Raw genomic sequence first — 10,120 nt, forward strand, 5'->3', positions numbered from 1 at the left:
TGGCAGAGGGGAATCAAAAGATATACAATGAATATATGCCTGTAGATGTCTTCAGATTGGGACACTTGCACATGAGCGTTTAATATTAGAGGTACAAAGGTTTTAAGTGGTTGGTGCATCAGCAAAAGAATATCAAACATAAGCCCTTTGTTATGGCCACACCCTTTGAGGAAATGTCACTGTCTGAGCAATAATAGTTCATAAAGGTCTGAAGGTGCTTTCAGTGTTTCAGAAATAAAAAAAAATATATATATGTATATGTACATGTATATATATAAAAATATGACTAGCTGTTGGCCTAGGCTAAAACTGAGCATACTCAAGCAGCACATAGCACATTGTAGTACTGCTTTTGGCCAGTGGGTGGTGCAATGACTCATGAAGTGATAATCTGATGGACTGTTTATCACAGATCATAATAGAGGCAGTAGTGATCACAAGCATATTACAAGCGGATATGTGCAGGCTCTCGTTCAAGCACCGCCTGATGTAAGCCACAGCCCGATGTGCTGCAGGTGTTGCTGTGCTGCCTGGGCTGAAACTGTGAGCTTACCTGTGCAGTTATCAGCATAGTGTACATTGCAGTACCGCCTGTCACCAGTAGGTGCTGCTGTGTCTTTAATTATGTTCTGAAGGATTGTTCATCACAGATCATTATAGAAAGAGTTGGGATCACAAGCATGTTAAAAACATGTTCTGAGAGTAAATACTCATTGTGTCCAATAGGTGGCGCTATTCGTATGACAAACATGTGTATATAGATGAGTTCAGGCTGGGTCCATGATGAAACATGTCAAATTTGGAAGAGATCGGGTATTGTATGTAAATGTCAGTACCATGTATTTCCTGTGGGTGGCGCTATGGCTGTAGTAGATAAATGAGTCCATAGGTGTGTTGAGGGATGGACCCTGATCATGTGTATGTAAGTTCAAAAAGATTGAACACTGTATGAAGGAGCTGTAAGTACTTCCTGTTTCATGGCGAGACATCAGAGTTTGAGGCGTGGCCACGCCCACATCCATTGACTTAGAAATAGTCCTTTGAAAAATGTTCATCTGCAGTGTGACAACTACATTGGGTGCAAAGCAGGAGTTGATTGGATAAAAGCTGTAGGACATGTGATTTTCTGCTGCCAGTAGGGGGCGCTATATGATATTGGTGAATATTTGACTATAGAGGCGTTCAGGCTGGGGCACTTATCATGCATGACCGGTCTGGGCCTGATCCATTATTGCAAATGAGAGATATTACTGTTTAGAGTTTTTCAAAATGTCCTCCAAATGTAGCGAGGTGCCACGCCCACACCGATTGACTTAGAGAAATTCTGTCTGATAACTTTTGATCGTCAATCTGTCTGCTTCAAAATGGGCGTGGTTGGGAGTTGATCGGAGCAAAATTGTAGGAGGAGCTTACATAAATACATACTTTAGAGGTTGAAAAAATGTCCTCCCAGTTTAGCGAGGTGCCACGCCCACAAAAATTGACTTAGTGAAATTCTGTCTGATAACTTTTGATCGTTAATCTGTCCACTCCAAAATGTGCGTGGTTGGGAGTTGGTGGGACCAAAACTGTAGGAGGAGTTTACACAAATACATACCCAAAATAATGGGGTCAAAAACAGAAAAATCAAAATGGCCGACTTCCTGTTGGGATTTCACCACGACGTTAAGAGGCTTTTTTGTAGATCTTGGCATGACACCTTACCAAAAAAAATTTCATGCATGCATGTTGAACCGTCGTGAGGGGCTGGCCCTCCGAAATTTTCAAATTCAAGGGGGCGCCGTTTAGCAATTTTGGGGATTTTTTTTTCGGGACCACCAAAATGTCGAAATTTTCGCCAGGCCTGGTGCATGTGCAGCGGTTGGGGACTTTTGCACCGCGTTAAGGCAAGCACATTGGGGTTTGAAACGGCGTAATAAAGAAGAATAATAATAATAATAATAATAATCACTCGGGTTACAATAGGGCCTCGCCGACATTGTCGGTGCTCGGGCCCTAAAAATCAAGGTTTTAAGACGTCTGAAGAAAGCTTCATTACCTCTAAACTCTTTGACCTCTAACATCCAGACGACTGGATGACATGTAATCCACTGTGGACTGAAAACACAGACTGTTGATGAGACCTGCCCTGAAACAGGAAACACTATCCTCTCACCAGCTTCCCTTTCTCTACACAGCTTGGCTACTTCACAGAACCGTCCTGATATTGGGAGGAAAGTGAGACTGTGGGGTAAATATTTGAGAGTCTGGTCTACATCTGGTCCTCCTGCTGCAGCTTAGTGTCTGCGAATTAGAGCCGCTTTTCTAATTCAGGGGTTTCTGTCTCTTTCTGCCTCTTCTTCTTCCCTTTTCTTTCAGCTGTGCCTGTTGAGCCGGGCTGCCAGTTTTCATCCTCTTTCATTACTCCCTCCCATTATTCTCTAATTTCCTTCCCCTCGCTATTCGGGCACCTTTTGCACAAAGCAATCAGCCGGCGGTTAATGGCTGGGACTATCCCGCTCCGAGTGTCTGCTCCCTCTTTTTCTCTTTTTGCTCCTTTTTGAGGAAATGAGAGGAGACAAAAGCAGAAGCCGCTCTCGCCACCTTGGTCCTCCTCGTCCTCCTCCTCGTGCTCCTCGTGAGGGCTCAGGATTGAGTCTGTGGAGTGGACGCTTTACAGAGTAATGAGCGTGTTTGTCGTCCTGCGCTCGCTCTGGTTTTGTATCGCTCACTCCTCCACGGAGGGGAAGCAGCAGGTGGTCAGAATCCGGATCCAAGGACGAGTAACGGATTAAAGAACAGACTTAGCATAAGAACATGAGATATGATTTATGTAAGACAAGCTGGTGAAACGCTGGAACATTTCCGGTGCACTTCAGACTGCTTCGGATTAATCTCTTAACGGCCGCTGAATCATGGCGGCTTCACTCAGGCGTCAGGCCGACCAGGTGTCCTCCAGAAATCTCACATCAGTGCTGCCAAAGTTTCCAAAACATGCTCGTCCTGATTCCCCCTCCTTACTCTGCCTCCGCTCAAAGTCTCCATTAAAGCTGGGGTTGGTAGTCTCTGAAAACTAGCATGAATTTGAATGTAGCATGTCCTCAGGACTCCGTCTAACCCCTCCCCTCCAAAACCACGCCCCCGCTCACATGCAGAGCGCCGCTGATTCACGACCATGTGATCGTGACTGATTCAAAACTGGTCCTCACCAAAACATTCTCATAGTGAAAGTTAAAAACACAAACAAACATGGCTGCTGTTAGCACTCATAACTGTCATGCTAGCATTATCCAGTTGTCATGGTGACACGATATCAGGAGGAAAGTTATAACACATATATAATACTGTAACAGCTCTACTGTTTGTTAAACCTGTTCAGTGGAGATGTTCTTAATTCCTACAGTGTTGACGGTCAGTGAAGGCATCAGGAGAGGTGTAGAGTGTGTGAGCGGGAGAGAGGAGAGACAAGAGGTAGAAGTTCTTCATTCATTCAAACATTGATTGTTGTTTTGTTGGACTTACTGAATGTCATTAACTCTTCTGCTTGTCAGAGCCCCCGTTGTGAGAGCTTTTTAGACTCTGATCCGGACTACAGTCCTGAGCAAAGACCCTCATGGGGTCAGAGGGGACAGGCCCGAGGTGGAGAGAGAGGGGCAGGAAGTAGAGTCAGGGGAAGCAGAGACAGGAGACGGGGAGTGAACGCCGGGGACATGTACGCTCTGCAGGAGGCGGGCAGAACGGCAGGATGGGATTTGATTGGTTTAATAAATTGGACCTTAATGACGGTGATTGGTTGGTGTTTTCCCAGGTTTACTCCGGCTGTAGAGAGCAGCTTTTTTTACCTCTTTTTTAAGAACACATTATGTATTGATTACCATCAGGACATAAAGATCATTTTAACCAGGAGAACAAAAAGAGGATCTAAATCTGAACACCAACCCAGCTTTAAGAAGAGTCAAATATGTAAAGTTTGGGACCCTCAGTCCCTCGTGAGAACCAGGATTATGGATTCATCGTGGTTTCCCTCCAGGTTTGGATCCGTTTTGGATGCATCAATAAAAACGTCCACTTTCCTGAGCAGACCGTTTTCAGATCCACCCCCGAGGCCCGACTTAGACAAACATCTCCTCGTGATGACAGAGCCGCTCGGCTGCTTTGAATCTCCCTCTGCAGATATTAATAGCACCATTAGTCCTTCACACGAGCCCGTCACTGTTGACCTAATGAGCCGGGCTGGATCAGTAAGTGGGCTGCTCTCGCTTCTCCTGCTCCATCCTCATCATCACCTGCATCATCTGAGGAGGAAGTCGATCAGTTAGAGGAACCCTGCAGATCACACAGCTGCAGGCGCGTGTCGTTATCTCCCTTCTTCTGAGCGCCCCTCCACCCTCCTCCACACCCTCCTCCACCCTCCCTCACTCAGTCCCGGTCTAATCCTCAGTGTTATTGTCGGCACATTTTCATTATCTCTGAGAGGGCTCGGCACTCACTGTGCTTTGATGAGTTTATGAACAGTGGCACCTCTAATCCGAAGGAAGATGCTCTGAGAACGCGGTGATCAGCGCACATGGCGGCGCCCGCAGCCGGGGACGAGCTGATGTAATTTTACATTTGTAATAATAATCTGGGAAGTCTTTAATGCGATTCAAAGACGGGCTTGTCAAAAATAATACAGTGGAGTTTATACGAGGTGAGGGTCTGAGCAGCGGGGGGGGGGCGGGTCTGTTCCTGCTGCTGCTGCTGGAGAAATGTACATTCAGTTGATTGGAAGTGTGCTGGCGGTAATTGAGGGCTTTGTTGTTGCCTTGTCCACAAATGGATTTCTCATTACAGTGACTGCAGCAGCATGTTCTCTGCAGTAAATGGTTGCCATAGGAGCAGTAATAACACGTAATGCTGCGTGACCCTCGGCTGGCTGGCCTCTGGCACTCTTAAGAGCTGCCGGAGCGTGCACGCAATTAGACCACCATCTATAATACAGATATTAAAGCCGGCAAACATTTGGCTTCAAATAGCTGGGATACATAAATCATATCAAAGCTGAGAGTCTCATAATAACAGGCTGGAACCAGAGTGAGAATAAACCTGCAGTACTAACACACAACCTTGTTCCAAGTGGCTCAGTTTACTGCTTACACCTTTTTCAAAGAATAAGGAGACTGATCACACTTTGATCCACATCCTCCTGATCCTGATCTGGCCTGTTTGTCCAGGGATGTTCCAGAACTCCTGGGGCTGTCTAAACCTTTAAAGCTGGGGTTGGTGTTCAGATTTAGATCCTCTTTTTGTTATCCTGGTTAAAATGATCTTTCTGTCCCGGTGGTAATCAATACATAATGTGTTCTTCAAAAAGAGCCCTAACCTAACCCTGACCCTGACCCGATGAGGGGCTTTGCTCAGGACTGTAGTCCGTCTGAACTATATTCAACTCTTCAAAACAAACAGGTTCAACTCAGCTGACCGATGACTGACATGGACGGCAGACTTCTTATGTTGTTTATATTTGAAGGACTGAATAAAGAATACTACAAACCTCCTCTGGTGCTGATTTAGAAAACTCAAAGATGGAGGATGTCAAATTAGAATATTGTGAAAAATGTAATATTTTCTGTCAGTTCAGAAAGTGAAAGTTTAATATATTCTGGACTCATTAGGTATAAACTGAAACATATCAAACATTCCTCTGTTTTAATTTAGATAATTACAGCCTACAGCTCAAGAAATGTAAAAAATACAGATCTGAAAATATTAACATAATTCATTTAGAGTCTGAATAAATTACTAATCAAATATAACACCATGTATCTCTGAGTCTAACTCAACACACGCAATCACAATCACAATCACAGGGAAGACTGCTGACGGACAACTTCTGCTGTTCACAGAGACCTGGATCCAAGCTAGACCGGACTCTATGTTCTATTATTAACAAAGACCCAACATCAAGACCGCATCAGATCCAGTCCCCTCTTCCAGACAGGACTCAGTCTGATCTCATCTTAATCCACCATGAGCAGAGCACTTTGCAGCATTTAGCAAGTTACAGTGGCAAGGACAAACTTCCTTTAACAGGCAGAAACCTCCAGCAGGACCAGACTCATGTTAGACACACTTCTGCTGAGACCGTGTTGGAGAGAGGGATAGAGGGAGATGAAGAGAGAGAGAGATGATAGTGGGGAGACGGATAGTAGTAGTTGTAGCAGCTGGAGTCTGGACCACGTCCACAGCAGCAGAGATCCAGAGGAACCTACGAGACAAGGGAGCTCAGGGACTCCAGAAAGGTCTAAGAAAAGAGAGAAGAGAGGGAGACCAGAAGAAAGAAAAAGAGGAGAAGAAATGGGGAAGGAAGGATAGAAGGAAAGGAGACATAAAGGATGAAGAAACATGGAAAAAACAAACAGAGAAGGACAGAAGGAATAAAAGAAAGAATGAAAGAAAGAACGGAGGAATGACAGACCCAAAAAAAGAAACCACAGCAGCAGAGATCCAGAGGAACCTACGAGACAAGGGAGCTCAGGGACTCCAGAAAGGTCTATGAAAAGAGAAAAGAGAGGGAGACCAGAAGAAAGAAAAAGAGGAGGATAAATGGGGAAGGAATGACAGAAGGAAAGGACAGGGTAAGAAAAGGAGACAGAAAGGATGAAGAAAGAAAGAATGAAAAAAAGAAGAAACAAAAGAAGTGAAGAAGGAAAGAAAGGAGAAAAAGAAAGAGAAAGAAAGAAAGAAAGAAAGAAAGAAAGAGAGAAAGAAAGGATGAAAGAAAGAAAGAAAGAAAGAAAGAAAGAAAGAAAGAAAGAAAGAAGATGAAAGAAAGAAAGAAAGAAAGAAAGAAAGAAAGAAAGAAAGAAAGAAAGAAAGAAAGAAAGAAAGAAAGAAAGGATGAATAACAGACCCCAAAAAAGGAATCTACAGCAGAGATCCAGAGGAACCTACGAGACAAGGGAGCTCAGGGACTCCAGAAAGGTCTATGGTTAGTAACTTTAATGGGACAGGAAGAGTTAAAGTGAGAGACAGGCAGAGAGAGGAGAGAGAGGGAAAGACAGGATCCCAGTGTGTCAGTCTAAGCCTATAGCAGCATAACTAAGACCTGGTCCAAGCCTGATCCAGCTCTAACTATAAGCTTTATCAAAAAGGAAAGTTTGAAGCCTACTCTTAAAAGTAGAGAGGGTGTCTGCCTCCCGGACCCTGACTGGAAGATGATTCCAAAGGAGAGGGGCCTGATAACTGAAGGCTCTACCTCCCATACTACTTTTAGAGACTTTAGGTACGATGAGCAGGCCTGCATGTTGGGAGCGTAGAGTTCTAGAGGGGTGATACGGCGCTATGAGCTCTTTAAGTTATGAAGGAGGCCACAAACTTGGGTGGAGGAGACCAAATACCTGCAACAATCTGAACACATTAACAATCAAACTCAGATCTAAACCTGGTCCTCTGTGCTCCCTGACACGAGGAGAACAGCCTCCGCTGTGTTTTGTTTCTCTTTCCGCAGCGCTGCACTTTTAAACGCCATAAATAGCCGAATCAAAACACTTGTCAACAAGCCGGGCGACACAACCTCCGCTCCTTTGACTCGCTGCTTTCATCAATTCTTTCACTTTCCTGCCAAATAAACACTTTCTCTGTAAATTGCCCCTGCATAATCAAATGTGTCTGAGTGCAGTAATCAGAGAGGGAGGGAGAAAAAGGAGAAGTGAAGGCGTCCTCTTTGTCAGTCTGCAGGTCTTATCTGTTGATGCTCAGGGCCGCTCTAATCTCCCTCGCTCTGTTATTGAATGTACGTACAGTCAAAGTGCCGAGCTCTCCCTCCTGTCGGCCGCCTGTGTCTGTTTTCGTCGCCATCTGTCCTCTTAACATTTCATGAGCGACGCTGTTTCTGAAGCCGGAGAGCACAAAGGAGGAACCAGAGAAGGAGTTGTTGAAATCTATAATTCACATCTTAACAATTTGTCCCGATGAGCCGCCGTAGCGCGCTCGCCCTCCCCGCGCTTCCTCTCACAATTACAGAACAAACGCTCTCTGAATGTCTCACTGTTTCTGGTTGCTTATTCATCCCTCAGGTTTTTCTCTTCCTCCTTTTTGTTTCTTCGCTGGGTGCAGCTGTTCCTGCTGACTGTTGGTGGGCCGACTATAGTAATTAAGCACCAATTAGCCCACCTCCAGAGCTGTATTAACGAGGCTCTGCAGCCCGCAGCCGGGGCAACAGGCTATAATCACCCAGCGGCCCCTCAGCGGGATGATGGTGCGGCCGTGAACCGCTACTTACCCACTCCAGTCCTCGCCGCATCAGATGAGCAGCGTGACTTTCTGCACGCTGTTGATCTTCTTACCTCCAGTCAGGCTGTTGAAGCACGCCGACTCCTCAGGAAATGAGCTCTTTGATCCTCTTTCTGTTGTGTTGTTGCACTTTTGTTTGCTGTGGCGGCCCATAATTAGCCCTCCGAGTGTTTTACAGGCTTTTGTGATGATGCAAAGCAGCTTGTACAGTAAACTGGGGTTCACTTCTGCTGCTCTGCATCTGAGCAGAACAACAACAACTCATTTCACTGGATTCCTGCTCAGTGCATCGCTCAGTGACTGCTGTACTGAACCATGACTGCTGAAAATACAAAGGGGATGTGATATCTGACGACTGACTGACATATTTCAAGGGTTTAAATAGTGGTGGCCGCTCACATCACCTTAAAGTCCAGCATATGGGGGTCTCAAAAACTGAATCACAACTGTACCAAGTCTGGTTTTTATGGTCTTCACGTTCTTATAAAATCGAAGAAGTTCAATAGTTGCAGAATTCTTTAGTCAAACAGGAAGTCGTTAACCAACAGGAAGTCGAATACCAACAGGAAGTCTTTAACCAACAGGAAGTCTTTAACCAACAGGAAGTCTTTAACTAACAGGAAGTCGTTAACCAACAGGAAGTCGAATACCAACAGGAAGACGTTAACCAACAGGAAGTCGATAACCAACAGGAAGTCGAATACCAACAGGAAGACGTTAAACAACAGGAAGTCGAAAACCAACAGGAAGTCTTTAACCAACAGGAAGTCGTTAACCAACAGGAAGTCGTTAACCAACAGGAAGTTGAAAACCAACAGGAAGTTGCTAACCAACAGGAAGTCGTTAACCAGCAGGAAGTCGTTAACCAACACAAAGTCGATGACCAACAGGAAGTCAATAACAAACAGGAAGTCAATAACCAACAGGCAGTTGTTAACCAACAGGAAGTTGTTAACCAACAGGAAGTTGTTAACCAACAGGAAGTTGTTAACCAACAGGAAGTTGTTAACCAACAGGAAGTCGCTAACCAACAGGAAGTCGTTAACCAGCAGGAAGTTGTTAACCAACAGGAAGTTGTTAACCAACAGGAAGTCGTTAACCAACATGAAGTCGATAATCAACAGGAAGTCCTTAACTAACAGGAAGTCAATAACCAACAGGAAGTCGTTAACTAGCAGGAAGTCGTTAACCAACAGGAGGTCGTTAACCAACAGGAAGTTGTTAACCAACAGGAAGTTGTTAACCAACAGGAAGTTGTTAACCAACAGGAAGTTGTTAACCAACAGGAAGTCGCTAACCAACAGGAAGTCGTTAACCAGCAGGAAGTCGTTAACCAACACAAAGTCGATGACCAACAGGAAGTCAATAACAAACAGGAAGTCAATAATCAACAGCCAGTTGTTAACCAACAGGAAATTGTTAACCAACAGGAAGTCGTTAACCAACATGAAGTCGATAATCAACAGGAAGTCCTTAACTAACAGGAAGTCAATAACCAACAGGAAGTCGTTAACTAGCAGGAAGTCGTTAACCAACAGGAGGTCGTTAACCAACAGGAAGTTGTTAACCAACAGGAAGTCGTTAACCAACAGGAAGTCGTTAACCAACAGGAAGTCGTTAACTAGCAGGAAGTCGTTAACCAACAGGAGGTCGTTAACCAACAGGAAGTTGTTAACCAACAGGAAGTCGTTAACCAACAGGAAGTCGTTAACCAACAGGAAGTCGTTAACCAACAGGAAGTTGTTAACCAACAGGAAGTCGTTAACCAACAGGAAGTCGTTAACCAACAGGAAGTCGTTAACCAACAGGAAGTTGTTAACCAACAGGAAGTCGTTAACTAACAGGAAGTCGATAACCAACAGGAAGT

Source organism: Notolabrus celidotus, chromosome 8 (assembly GCF_009762535.1).
Source record: "Notolabrus celidotus isolate fNotCel1 chromosome 8, fNotCel1.pri, whole genome shotgun sequence".
Lineage (NCBI taxonomy): Eukaryota > Metazoa > Chordata > Actinopteri > Labriformes > Labridae > Notolabrus > Notolabrus celidotus.